This window comes from Gopherus evgoodei, chromosome 7 (genome assembly GCF_007399415.2).
Source record: "Gopherus evgoodei ecotype Sinaloan lineage chromosome 7, rGopEvg1_v1.p, whole genome shotgun sequence".
Classification (NCBI taxonomy): Eukaryota; Metazoa; Chordata; order Testudines; family Testudinidae; genus Gopherus; species Gopherus evgoodei.
Genome location: NC_044328.1, coordinates 109,105,174 through 109,120,119, shown reverse-complemented (window position 1 = coordinate 109,120,119; position 14,946 = coordinate 109,105,174).

Below are 14,946 nucleotides of genomic sequence, written 5' to 3'. Positions count from 1 at the left end.
TTTCAGGTGACAATCAAAGCTTGTGGAAAACCTGCTCCCAATCCCATTTACTCCAGTGGGAGTAGGATGGGCTCCAAATGTTTGTCATCTTTTGTAGGCAATAAAACTTAGCAGCAATCTATGGGCCCAACCCAGTTCCAACTGAAGGCAACGAGTTTTGGTGTTGACTTCAGTGAGAGCCAGAATGAGCCACAAGACCATTATTTTTGCAGCTGTTCCTTGACTTATCACCTCCTGTGATATTTCAGTGTAAGTTAATTCAGCAAGAGGAATGGGGACCCATCCCTCCAATGAGTGCAAGGTTGCTGCTCCCAGGGCTGGGTTTGTTGAGCTAGTGTTTCTGGGGTTGTTGCTGGTATTTCTCCTGTCCCTCTGATTGCTTGAACCTATTCCCTGGGGTCCAGAAGGGCAGCTCCGCTCAGCACAGAAGAGGTTTCTCCAAGAGACAGAGGCTGCATTTTAGCTCCGTTGTCGTCTAGCTGAGGGGAAATAAAACAATCAGGAAAATCTATTTCTCCCACGTGTGTTGGCAGGCAGGAGTCTAGTTGGGTTTTATTACCCCTCTAATTCCACCATTTATTGGGAACTGCCTCGTTATTATTTTATTGTTTGGCTCAGTTAATTATATTCCCATTTTACAAGGGGAAGTGTATTTCCCTCAGATCACAGCAAAAGCCTAGTCTCTGGGTATTATTGTCAGCGGCCCCATATCCGCCTTCAGTGAGAGCGGGAATGTCTCACCTAATGACCATGCCCTGATTTTACAAGAGGACGTTTGTTTCTCTGAGAGCAGAGTTCCATTGCTCCATCATAGCAGAGGCTTAGCCCCATCTGTGGTTCTAGCAAGTCATTATGAACAGAAACACATCCCTCTAACCTGGTGGTCCCCAACCTTTTTCGTCTGGCGGGCACCAGACGAAGGACCGTGGGGGCGGTCAAGCATCCACTGAAATGCCGCCGAAATTCAGTGACATTTCGGCAGTGATGCCTCTGGATGACGTCGCTCATCAGCAGCAAGCAGCGTCATCCAGAGGCATCACCGCCGAAATTCAGCGGCATTTTGGTGGATGCTTGACCACCGACCAGGATGCGGGGGCATTTAGATGCCGCCACAGGCACCATGGCGCCTGCATGCACCGCGTTGGGGACCCCTGCTCTAACCTAAAACTTCCCTATGGCTTCACAGTGAGACCTGACCATGGGTTCCCTCAAGCTATAAGACCTGGAAACAGAGCCAGCTACAAAAGGATTCAAAGCCTGTTTAGTAACTGGACATGTACAGCCCTACTCCATAGGAGAACTGATTCCATATGGGCCCACTTCTAAAACCACGATCCAGACATGCACTGCTTCATATCCTCTCACACGGTGAAGCACACTGAAGTGGTGTGGAATGGGCTTGGAATACATGGATGGTTCCTTCATTCCAGACTCTTCTAATCATAGAAATTGAATGGATAAGATCTTTTAGACAGACTCCCGCTGCACAATTTGCATCCAGATCTTGCTTGGATTTTGAAGACCCCAAATTTTGCAGGTGCTCTGATTGGAAGATCTGGTTGAGCCTCATCTCTAATTAGATCAACATCTTCTCCGTGCCACATCCACCAGAGCCAAACTCGTCCCTACAGTCTATTTTCCAGGGGTTGGAATCTAGATTCAGCGACCCAAGCTCCAAATCAGGTTTGGTTTAACAATGTCTAAATACTGTAACTAAGGAACAAACGTAAAGCCTGGGCACCAGACTCCAAGCCTGGGCACCAGACTCCAAGCCCCTCACAAACTTTCCCTGGGCTCTGCCTTCTTTCAGCAAGCACACATCCGCCAATCAATAGAGCAAAGAAAGATGGGGCAGGCAGAGGGAAAACCCTGCTCACTGGGAATAAATTGTTCACCACTCCTCACTGTGTTTCTGCTTGCTCAGAGCTCCAGCATGCTGTCCTGTCGAGCTTTACGCTTCTCCCTCCAAACTAGCCTGGACATCATTAACGAGATGGAGTAGGGCACTAAAATGGTGGCATCGCTCTTCCTTATTGCATCTCAAGCTTGTTTGCTTTGTCAGCTGCTGTCATTCGTCTCATTTGTCCACGAACAAAGTGGGGCAGGAGGCTACATCCCATTATCAGTGCAGCTGCCCCGGAAAGGTACATGGCTCCCCTTGCCAAGGCACCTTGGTTCCTCCAGGAGCTGAGAAACTCGAATGGCTGAGTGGCAGGAGCATCTGCTCGCAGGCTTAATCCAGCAAAGGGGCTTCCTGTTCATGTTGCACCTGCAACAATCCCTCTCTCCTCAAACTCGTTTTCACATGTGACCTTTCAAACAGAGCATCCCCAGAACCACACAGACGGGCAGGCCTTCTGAGTCCACAGAGCTTGCCTTGCTTCTAGGGGAATGGCCCTTTTCCGTCCTGCACAGAAAGGGTTATGGGAAAGGCAGAGTTAGTGAAATATCTGAAAAATACGAGCATGCTGGTTGTGACAAATGCACAAATTGGAGACGATTTGGAATGCAGATGTATGTAAACATTCATACAATTATCAGATCCTTCCTGCATAATGTCACCTTGCAGACGGCAAAAGCTCTGAATGCTTCACTGAGGCTAGACCCGCTGGATCTGTTCGAATTAAGGAAGAAGCACCTGGGAGATGACAGGCAAAGGAGCATGATGCCAGGGAAAAGGGGAAGCAGGAACCAAATAGTTAAACTAAGCAATCGTACCCAGTGGCAGGACACTCCGCCTCCTGGTTCTGAGCTGCCAGTCTCCAAGGTACCCTTTTGTACCGTGAGCTGAGCACTGGCCCTGCTCACTATACCCTGGATTTTCATGCAGCTTAACTATGTTGCCCCCTTTCGCAGGGACAGCCACTACTCAGGTACGGAGCCAGCAGATATCAAATTGTAAAAAGGGAGCAGGGGTTGAATGCACTGATGCATGATTAACGCACATCTCTGAAGGCGCCTCACCTACACCCCAGTCTATTATTCCTGTCCTGGGTTCCCCTACACACACACTCTATAACTATGCCAATGCACCTCCTGCCTGATCCATGCAGACCTCTCCAGCCCTGGGCCCCCACTCTGTTCTGTGAATGTAGCACAGTCCAGACTCTTCTCTGCCAATGCCCCTTTTCAATCATAGTTTACACATCTATTGCCTGATTCAAAGCCCATAGAAGTCAACGGGAGTCTTTCCGCTGACTACAGCAGGCCCTGGGTCAAGCCCACTGTGCCTTTCAGCCTCAGCTCTCTATGTGCTTTGCAGAGACGGCAGCTCAGGCCCAGAGAAGTTAAGCAACTTGCCCGAGATCACACGGCGTCAGAGGCAGAATCGGAAATAGAACCCAGGTGTCCTGACTCCTTGCCCCTGTTCTAACCATTAGATCATTATCCTCCATAGCTGTTGCCATGGAGATGATTTTAATGGTGCCATGACCTCTGTGAAGCATCAAACGAGAGGAAGGAGGCAAACCATGAAGGGAGAAATTACCCATGTGGAAAAACAACTCTCACCCAATTCCCACATCTCTGATGAGCAGCAGAAGTGGCAAGGGAATTCCTGGCTGATCCAGGTAAGAGGCAGGAGGATATAAAGCTTCCCCCAGTGGCAGCATCCCTCTTTAATATCAAACACACATCATTTCTATTTACCAAGAGCCAGTTGCTCTCTTCTGAATATGAGCTTCAAGCCCTGCCAAGGAAAGTCTATGGCTAATCTGCCCATTGTGCTCGCACGGCCTGAAAAGCCTCCATTCCCTTTTTCATAAAGGTTTGTATGAACAAATCTCCTTCATTAATCCCGCACCTTCCCCCAGCCTTCTGTGACAGTGCATCCCAGCACAAATCGGCTCCCTCTGCCGCTGCAGTTAAAGGAGGATTATGGGGATAACAGAGAAGTCCCTTGAACATAGGACTCCCTGATTAAACTATATAGAAGAAGGAACACATCAGAAATGGAGAGAACAGCAGATGGGCTATGCGCTCATATGGGCCCGTTTAATGCAGCCATGGGCTCCTCCAGGTAGCTTGAAAATACTCAACACTCAGTGTTTAGACCAAAGAAATAGAAATGAACTTGGCTGCCTCTGTTATTGGGCTCTAACTCTGTTAGCCTACCAGAGATACCTGGCTTCCCTATGCTTGGGCTGTTGGAATAAGAACCATCACACGTGCCCCGGACAAAGAGAATCATGCTCCAATATCCCACTGCCAGAAGCAGCAGTTGCACTTGATGCTTCAGGCAAAGGCAAACAAGAAAGCTAATACAATCAAATAATAGTTCCCTTAATAATTAGGATTAAGATTTAGAGATAAACCGGAACAAAGAGCTGTTGAGCCCCTGAGCTCTGCACCTCAGCCCCATCTCTAATGATAAGGGCAGATCCCTGTTCATTCCAAAGCTTTTTACAAACATAAACTGATATGCTGCACAAACCCTGCAGAACCAGAGCAACCACTGAATGCAGCTACCTCTGCGGTGAAGCGAACCAGCTGTCAGTTGGCCCACAGTAACACTACACAACGGCTTAGGGTGGGGAGTGAACAGTACTACATGCAGTTGAAACTGTAGAGAATTAGGAAAGCAAGCTGTAATGACCGGCACTGAAGCCTGACTCTTTTGTAAAGTGTCAGGCAATCTTTAACAACATGAGTAGTCACAATCGGCCCCAATGCCATGGTAGGATATGGATTTGTTAGGAAGCACCACTTCCTACTACACACATCTACTCCCGGCAACCCTCTTACACAATAGCTATCCACCTTCGGTATTTACATGGCCCTTATTACCATAATATCTGAGTGTCTCACAGTCTTTAACACATTTATCCTCACATTTAACACATATATCCTCACAACACCCCTGTCGGGCTATTGACCCCATTGTACAGGTGGGGAACTGATGTACAGAGAGACAGGGGCATGTCTACACTATGGAGACTATGCCTGCATAACCCTATAGCATAGACTCAGCTTACCTGACTGAAGGGGTTTTTCTGTTGGTGTAGGAAAACCTGCTCCCCAAATAATGTTAGCTATGTCAACAGAAGCGTTCTTCCATCAACACAGCAGCACTTACAATGGGAGTTATGTCACTCTGGTTACATTAGTCAGGGGTATGAACCGATGTAGCTATGCCAATATAACTTTCAAGTGTAGACCAAGCCTACATGACTTGCCCAAGGCCACAAAGGAAGTCAGCAGAGCAGGCAATTAAACCAAGAACTCCTGAGTCCCAGGCTAGTGCCCTAACCACTAGGAAAGACTTCCTCTGACCTACTACAACTCTGCTTAGTCCCAACAGACTCACAGCACCGGGCAGAGACTGCCTCAACTTTAACAGTAATGCAGCCCTATGGATGTTGGGGCTGAGAGAGAACTCATCATAAAGATGTGTGTTCCTGAAGCAGGGATCTGATTATTATTATTAATTATTTGCATAGCACCATGTGGTGGCAGAGCTGGGAATAAAGCTGAGTCATCCTGACTCACCTATAGGAAAAGAAGCCTAGTGTGTAAAGCCAACAGCAAAAAGCTAATTTTTTCCTGTTTTCCTACAATTTCATTTACAGGTTTTTCTAAAAGAAAAGAGGAGGAAAATCCCACATTATACGGCCCTTCGCAGCATCCCCTTCTCTTACGAGTGCTAACAGTTCAGCAGCTTTAACTATTGCTCTGCCGGACAAGGGAAGAACAGCACTTTGTACTTGTGCTGGGTGGATAGGTCCTGTCCGCACTTGGCCACGCTGGGGGGTTGTCCTCACTCTCCAAAGCACCTGCAAGGACTCGGTGCTGGGAGTGGCTGGATATCAGGGCTAGCACAGCTGAAGGGATTCTCTGATTTCCCCCTGCACACTATCAAAAGAAGGTGCTGCGGGTGGGGGCAGGAAGAACCAGACATGGGGTAAGGAGTAGTAGTTGTACAAATATCCTCTTTCTCCCAAACCTGGATTGACAGAGCCTCTGAGCTTCCATCTTAAGCCCTGACCTAGGGAACCCTTGTATATTTGTTTAATTAGGCTCAAGGGTGCCTTTTTAACCTCTTAGTCAGAATCCTGGTTTGTAGCACCCGGTTTGTAGCACCCATCAGTTGGGCTTTGGGGTATGGTTGATCCCAGCCAATACCCACTACCAGTCCCAGGTTCAGCAGCTCCATGTACTGCACCTCGCAGATCTGCACTGGTGCACGTTAGGAGAGCCCGCATCCTTGAGTGCACTGTGCTATTCGTTCTGAGGGCACTGCAGCTGCCTCTGGCTGGTTTATATATGTATAAGCTTGGAAAAAGACAGTTTTCAGGATTGGCTCACTGGGGGGACACTGATGTGAATTTGTTCTCTATAAACGGTTTATTTCTCCATTATCAAGACACACAAAGCAATGTCAATCACCCCATCCCAGTACAAAAGCGGTGAGGTTGCATTAAGTGCACTCCAGGAGGTAGGGTGTTATTGGAGTAAGTGCCTATTTGGTGGGAACTGCTTAAATTATAAGGGTGTTGAAGCATGTTCAGCATGAATTCAAGTGTTAAATTGTGGAAGCAGAGTATACCAGGTGGGTTATAAGGGAAAAGTCTGAACTAAAATCCCAGAATGAAACATCCTGGGACTTTAAGGAGGTTAAGAATCTGAGCATGGATTGGGATGAGAATTTTCCAGCTGCTCCTGTCTCTGAGGGCATGTCTATGCTGCTGACTCGGGTTCAGGCTAAGCTGCTGTTTAACTGTGGTGTAGACATTCGGGCTCAGGCTCTAGGACCCTGCAAGGTGGGAGGGTCCCAGAGTTGAGGCTGCAGCCCAAGCCCAGTTGTCCACACCGGAATTAAACAGACCCGTAGCCTGAGCCCTGCAAGAATGAATCAGGTGGCACAGACCAGCCTCAGGTATCTACTTGAAGCATTGAGGGGCCAAACCAAAACCCTTTATTCAAATACTCTCAAATGTTAGAGGATTTTGCAACCAGACACCAATTCAGGTGACTGTGGATGTGCTCTCTCACCACCACCCTTACCTACGTTAAGGTACGAAATGCACAACTGGCACCCTTTCAGGAACCAGGGTGGGACTAGTTACCTGTATGCACCAGACAATGAGTCTTTCAGGGAATCATGAACCATCCTCGTCTTTCACATACCAGACTTTCCTCTCCTATTCTCACTGCCCTCGCTGTCCAGTTCCCTAGCAGGATCTGTTCTCATGTTTGTGTTTTAACTAGGATAGGCCAAATGAGTCCGAACTAAATAAGAGCTGAGCTGAATCTTCACCCCAAATCAAACTGAGTCCCAGGTTCAAACACTTTCCATTGTCCTTCCTAAAAATAACCCCCAAAACCTAAATTGCTTTTCATTTCTGTTACTGCCTCTCCGCTTCATGATTCTAGCCAGGGCCTGAATTGCCATGAGAGATACTATTCTTGTAATATTTCCAGCCCAGTACTCAAGTACTGGGAATCTCATGAGAGTGTTGTTCTGGCCAGGCCTCCAGCTTAGGAGGTCTGGATTGTTAGGATATACATCAACACTCTTGCATGTTTGTCCTCAAAGCTTTGGAGGTTCACCTGTCAAGACTCCCACTGACTTTTACTTATGGATCAAGTAAGGACTATGGGGTTTGGTCCTTTGAAAGGAGAGAAGCCAGCTGAGGAAGTGGACTCCAGTTAGACTGTGCTCGTAGAAGCTGTAGAAAGATATGGAGGCAAACTCCAAATGAGAGATCACACAACAGGACTACAGAGCTAAACAGCTGGCTTTGAAAGTGGGAGCCTCACACCAGTTATTGGCATGTAATTACCAGGAAGTCATAGCTGTGCTACACCTGAGCAGGTGAAAATGTGATTGCCAGCGGGTGTGATCGCACTCCCATCACCCTGATACGCCATTCCCGGGGTGAGCGCGCTCCGTGCTAACAGGTGCAGGGACTATTTGCTTGAGAGAGATTTAAGCAATCTGGCCTAAGGAGGCCTTTAAAACAGGGCTGGGGAGGGAGTTAACAAGAGACTCTGAAGTGGTGAGACAAGAGCAGTAATCATTGCAGGAGGTGAGGATAGTATCTGAACAACTGGGGAGCTTTCTGGAAAGTCTTTCAGAGCGCAGCAAGGTGTGCACTGAGAAGATAAGGGAAGATGTTCTCCTACCAAAACTGGGTATCGGAGGTCAGTTTTATGTCACAACCTGACCCTCTTTGTGGACACCAGTCTGTTGTAAATGGACCCAAACCCACTTCCAAGCCCCCTGTGTCTGGGTAGTGACTGATCATTGTTCCTAGCTCTATTTTCTAGTTCAGTGTCTCTGAAGCATACTCCCAGGGGCAGACCCCATGTCCAACACCCTTCTTGGACAGTGAGACCCTGCAGTCTAGCTGTCTAGACCCCAGAACCAGTGACACAGCCTCCTAAGCCCCCAGTGGCTTAGACATGTTCTCCCAGAATCCACCTAGCTGCTGAAGCTCTGGAACCCTTCAGGGACAACATGGCAGTAAAGCAAGGCATACAGGCAAAGCAAGAGAATTTCTTAATGACAAACACTTAACTCATTTTAAAAAAGCGCAAGAGACTTACAGATCTGTGGAGAACAACAAGCAGCCCTGAATGCAACCCCTTTGGTCTCTCGCGCTGTCTGTGAGTCTTGGTTCTATTCAGTGTCCATAGGTAAGGCAGAGTCTCACCTGCCTTTTCTTTTCTACAGCCTGGTCGAGTTATACATTGTGATGAAATGTCCCCTTGCTTAGAAAAGCAGCCTTCTTTTAAAAACTGTCTCTGGCCTATTTCTACCCATGTACTTTGACTTGGGGGGGGGGGAAGGTTCCTAGCTCCAGTGTACCCCTCCCCAACTACCTCTGTTAGCTTCTTCACAGAGAGTCTATTGCCCCAAGGATTGGTCGCTGAAAGTAATCCAAAGACAATAGAAAACCCACCATCCCAGTAGTGAAGAATCATTAACACTTATAGCCCCGATGGCCCTCTCATTCTTAGCTCTCCTTGAGTGTCCCACTGTCCAAAATATACTGACCCTGTCAGGATTTCAACCCTGGCTTTCAACACTACCTGGATGTCTTAACTCAAGATGGAGTCTACAAGGCAAAGTGAAGATTACAATCAAAATGGCCGAAGGCATTCACAACTGACACAGACATACCTCCAATCTGTCACACCTTATTATAACTGTGATTAGCTGCTGTCAGATCTTTAAGTGGACACAGTCAACCTCATTAAGCTTAACATGCTGCTTGCTGTAAAGATTATCCCTAGGTAAGAATTCCACTACAGTTATTATCATTATTATTGTTTATTATTTGTATTCCCATAGTGCCTAGGAGCCTGAGTCATGGAGGACCCCATTGTGCTGGGTGCTGTACAAACACAGAACAAAAAGACAGCCCCTGCTCCCAAAGAACTTACAATCTAAGTATGAGACAAGTTACAGCAGATGACTACATATAGATGGAGGAGTACAAGGAAAATATGAGACAATACTGGTCAGCGTGGTAGGCAGTGGTGCTGCACACCAGAGGCCTAAACAGTGTCAAGTTTCTAGTAGGCATCATGGCACAGGAGATTTCTGAGGAGAGTTGTGAAGGAGGATAATGAGTTGGCTTTGCAGATATTTATGGAGAGCTCCTCCCCAGCATGAGGGGTAGCCTGGGAGAAAGCACAAAGGGGCTCGTTTGAAGATTTAACTTGTGAGTGATGGACTGGAGGCTGGTACCCCACACTGGTCAGAGGTGGGAATCAACTTTTCAGTTCTGAAGGAGATGATAGGTAGGGTGAGGATAGGTTGTGAAAGTCTTTGAAAGTCAAGAGAAGTAGCTTATGTTTGAGAAGATACAGAATAGAGAGCCAGTGGAGGGATGCAAAAAACAAGATGCTAGTTCTTGTGCAGTTGATCTGTGCAGTGGACAATTATGATGCCCCTTCCCATCCCCTCACCCCGAACCAGGTCAGACTTCTTCTTGTATTTGTAACATCAAGACTACAAAACTGGATATTTGATTGAATTTGGTATTGAAATATGCTTCCCCTGCGCTGACTTGTGGGTGATGTACTTACCTCAAATTCCAGAATAGAGGGAACATCTTCTGCAAAGTTCATGAACAGAGACGGGGGGACCGTAATGTAGACGCCAAGTGGCCTCCAGCCTCAATACCCCTTGTGGGGCTCCATGTGGTTGGGTTGTTGTCTTATTCCAACTGCTTTGCCTGGCTGCAGCTGGAGAGCTCAGTGACATCAAACAAAATCTGAAACTGCCTCTGTTAGACAAGTAAGTTTGCTTTCAGGTGGCTCGGTGAACTGGGACAAAGAGGATACAACTACTCCCCTGAGAAGTCTTCTGCAGCTACAACTCCTCATGTGATTCTCATGAGTTCTGTGCCTGTGCAAATGTTATGGTAATCTTTGTCCCTCAATTTAATTTTGCTAATGGGAAATTCTTGGACAGCAGCCTACTCCTGCCTCCACTGAAGCTAGTGGGCATTTGGCCATTGACTCTATGTCTTCTTTCCTAATAAACAACATGAATACAGCAGCAGCAACAATGCTACGGGGCAGCCCCAACATTCCAAACACTTGCAGATTCTCAAAACCAAACCCCTTGCCTGGCCCGCCAAAAAAATGTGTGGGTAAACCAGGCAAGTGCCCAGTGTCCTGGTCCTAATCATACATCCAGTGCAAGCTCCCTCTGCTCTCCTGTTTGTATTAACTTTCCAAGGCTGTTGCACAGCTCTGCTGGAAAAGATTGTCTGGTGCTTTCAAACCAAATGAGAGAAAACCATCTCCACAATGATGAAACCTCCCTGCCCCCCTTCCCTTTTTTTTTGACAGAATAGCAGTTCGTGTCATGCATGGAAAAGGAGGTGACTGTTTCACAAGTTGTATGGCAAATGACAGGGCCCTTCCCTCCCCATTTCCTCCCTCCCTAAGTTCAGAACCAGCCTCATGGAATGACTAGTGGATGATAGGCCTGAATGGGCTGAGACAGCCTGAGCTGAAGGCATCCTGGGGGTGCTGATCCTGGTGGCATTAACAACACACCTAAAAGCTGCATACAGAGAACATTTTATTTTATGGAATTTCAAGGGGGGAAACATGGCACTTGGATTTGAATAAGCCAGCAACCAGCAGGTGGGATTTTCATGAGCTGAGAGTCCTGAAACATTGAGCAAATGGAAAATTAGCCTTTCAAGGCCCCATGCTCAATTATTTATCTTGAGGGAGAAAAGAGGTCAATATTGAAACCAAGGGTAAATATTTGGCCGTGTGCGTAGAGCTGGCCACACACCTTGGTCCTGTGCTGAGCTGCTGCTCCACCATGCCTCCATCCCTCTGATCTCTGCAGCTCTCCAGTGCTAGAAGGTGGTATTATGCCAGTCCTACTGCTCTCAGACATCATCTCCCAGTCTGCTGTGTGCATGAAAAAAGCTAGAAGGTCAGGTGGATTTATCTGATTTGACAGGGCACCAATAACATGCAATAATTCCATTACAATGTTATATGAGCCATATGAACATCGAATTAATGGCTACTTCTGCCTTCCATATTAGAGTATTACCAAACCACATGGTTTAAGGACAGCCACTTATGTGGCCACTATTCAGGGAATTTTGTTATAACCTAATGCCCCAATGTGTCAAGATTAAGTGAAGGATTCAGAGACCTTGTGCAATTTAATTCAAGCACCAAGTATATTTCATAGACTTGACTTCTGCAATCTACAAGCAATATCTTGCCTTTGTCTAGCAGCTTTCCTCCATACAGATTCATCAAGCACTTTTCTGACAACATATTCAGGGACCATTTCTCATGTTATTTTTTTTTTTCAATCAAAAATAAAATTGCAACCACTGCTGAGGAAGCACATGACTGTTTAACATTGAACTGCAACATTATATAACATTTTAGGACAGGAAGCACTGAAGAAAGCCACATCCATTTGAAACTGCAGGGAAAACTTAGGGAAGCATAAAATAACCAGCCAAGTTTGGAATTTGTACATTACACTGCAGCTAACAACTGTACTCTTGTAAAAAAGTGCCAGAGTTGTGAATGACAAGCCAGAAGAAGCCCTGAGTTCCATCTCAGCTGAAAGCTTCCCTCATTCTGTTCTGTCCTGATGCAGAAGGAGGAATCTCACTAACGGAATAATCAACACCACTTCTTTCAGCACCTTACTTTTTCGGGTCAGGTCCGGTATTGCACCATTAGAAGTACTATGGAGCAAGGATTCTCTTTTCACTGATGCATCCAGCACTGGTTAGTGTTTGAACCAGCCCACCCAGTTAGATGAGCCATTGATCTGTTTCACTATGATGGCTATGCTCCCACTTCTGCTAATCAGTGGAGGGATGCTTTATCCTCACCATCAAAACAGTGTGTGTTTTACCATGGGATAACTAATACATGTAAGCTATCCCACTGTAAACGCCTAGGGGGGAAAGGCACAGCAGCTCTTACTGTGAGGTAGCTAGGTGAGATCAACCACAAGCAGGAATATAGGTTAAAATAACACCTTTTTTTTGCAGTGAAGACATAGCTGGGGCCTATTCCCACTTCTACACAGTCTCCTAACTCTTAATAGTGTTAATGGTGGCTTCTGTATGCATGTTAAGAGGGATAAGAGACCTGTCATTTCATAAAGGATACTCCAGTCATCATGATTATTATTTGCAAATAGGTTTATGATTTTTTAAAATCTCTTGCAAGTGACTTCATATCAGAGGAGAGGTATGAGACTTTCCATAGCTAGTTCTGTGCTATTTTGCTCACTAGCCAATGTCCTATTCTGAGCAGGATCAATACATACATGTATTTATTCATGTGTGTTTATATGAGAGGGTGCATGACAGTGAGAGTGATTTAATGTGCATGTATATGAGGGTGTATTTATCTGTGTATGCACAAGAGTATGTGTGTGAGCAAGTGAACACTTTTCAGTGTGTATCTATGAGTATGGATGGCTCTGATAGAGGAAGTATGACTATGCATGTCTGCAAAACTGTTCAGACATGCGTGTCTGCATGCATTTATATAGGAACTTTCTCCTGTCTTTCACCAGGGTTGTTAGTAGAATCCATTTGCACATCTCACACTTTTGCCACTAATTCCCCTTCCTTGGAATTGCACTGAGTGGTTGGAAAGCTCTGTGAGTTCAGCTGCCCACAGGAGCTAGATGTTAATTAGTTTAGCTAATCTGACAGCTGAATTTCCCAAAGAGCCACTCTACACACCCCAGAGAGCAGGGACAGGCAAAACACTTCAATGGAAAATAAACTTAGACTCAACTCTTCACCCCTTCACCTGGGTTTGGATAAAGCCCAACTAAGGCTCTCTCTCTGTCCTCCACAACTTCCTAAAGACTGTAGCCCCCTCCACCTTTCCCTGGGACCTTGCCGGGAGACCATCTCATTGGCAAATTGTTCCCTGAATGTTCAACCTATATTTTCTTTGGTTCAATGTCATCCCCTAGTTACAAACACTGCCCTAACGAGCTCTTCTTATTGTTTACACATTTCCAGTTCATAGTCCCATATTTAGATGTCCTCCAAAGCCCTGCTGTCTCTCAAACCCAGCTCCTTCTCACCACCAGCCAAAGGCCTCTCCCGAAACCTCAGCTTCCTGCCTTCCCTCCGTGCCCTGCCTCACTTTGGAACATAAGAGAAGTTGTGTGGCAGCCCTACTTTCTGGCTCACGGATTAAATAGACTTTGTCAGGCTTAGAGCTGCCAATCAAGTTCAAGTGCATTTTTAATAGTTTAATTTGTGGCACAAGGTTTCAAATAAAATCATGAAGTGCAGTCGATTAAACTCATTAAGTCCTTATGGACTCAGCTGTGTACAGCCTGTTATCAGATTCTGAGACATGAGAATTAATTAGGCCTCTGTTATCCTTTGTCTGGATTAGTGTGCTAGGCCCAGAGGCCTGGTGTTTGCCTGTGAAAACTCTAGGCCTATAATCTCCTTAGTAGCGCTACTGGGGGAGGCAGAGCCCTAAAGAGATTTCTTCAACACTCCTCAAAGATCAAACAACAAGGATCGTAATGTTCTTTTGGATTGTTATTTTATTTTATTTTATTTTTAAGGCACACTGTGCAGCTAATGAATAAAAGCCAGTTCCCTGGGAGCAGAACAGAAAGGTGGAAATGATTACTAGATTCAATAGGGTCCAGATATCCAGGGCTAGAAGCTCTCCGCACATGTGCTATCCTTATTGGAATGCACCTGGTCTCCCTTGCAAGATATTCGGTTAGGAAAGGGTCCTTCCTTCCTTTGCTTAAGGCCTAATCCTGCAGTGCTTGCACACAGGCTGAGTCAGCAAAAAGAACAGGAGTACTTGTGGCACCTTAGAGACTAACAAATTTATTTCAGCATGAGCTTTCGTGGGCTACAGCTCACTTCTTCAGATGCACAGAATGGAACACACAGACAGGAGATATTTATACATACAGAGAACATGGAAAGGTGGAAGTATGCATACCAACAGGAAGAGTCTAATCAATTGAGATGAGCTATCATCAGCAGGAGAAAAAAAACTTTTGAAGTGATAATTAAGATGACCCATAGAAGTTGTGAGGAGAACTTAACATAGGGAAATAGATTCAATTAGTGTAATGACCCAACCATTCCCAGTCTCTGTTTAAGCCTGAGTTAATTGTATCTAATTTGCATACTAATTCGAGTTCAGCAGTCTCTCTTTGGTGTCTGTTTTTGAAGTTTTTTTGTTGCAAAAGTGCCACCTTCAAGTCTGTCACTGAGTGGTTAGAGAGGTTGAAGTGTTCTCCCACTGGTTTTTGAATGTTATGATTCCTGATGTCAGACAGGCTGAGTCGAACTTACTCACAGGACTGGTCCAATTGCCTCAAGGCGCCTGACTCTCCACTGCCCTACACATTGTGTTGTCATTTACACCTATGCAAAGTGAGCGTAAAGTGATACCAGATGAGAATTCTCCACTCATTCGCCCCAATGA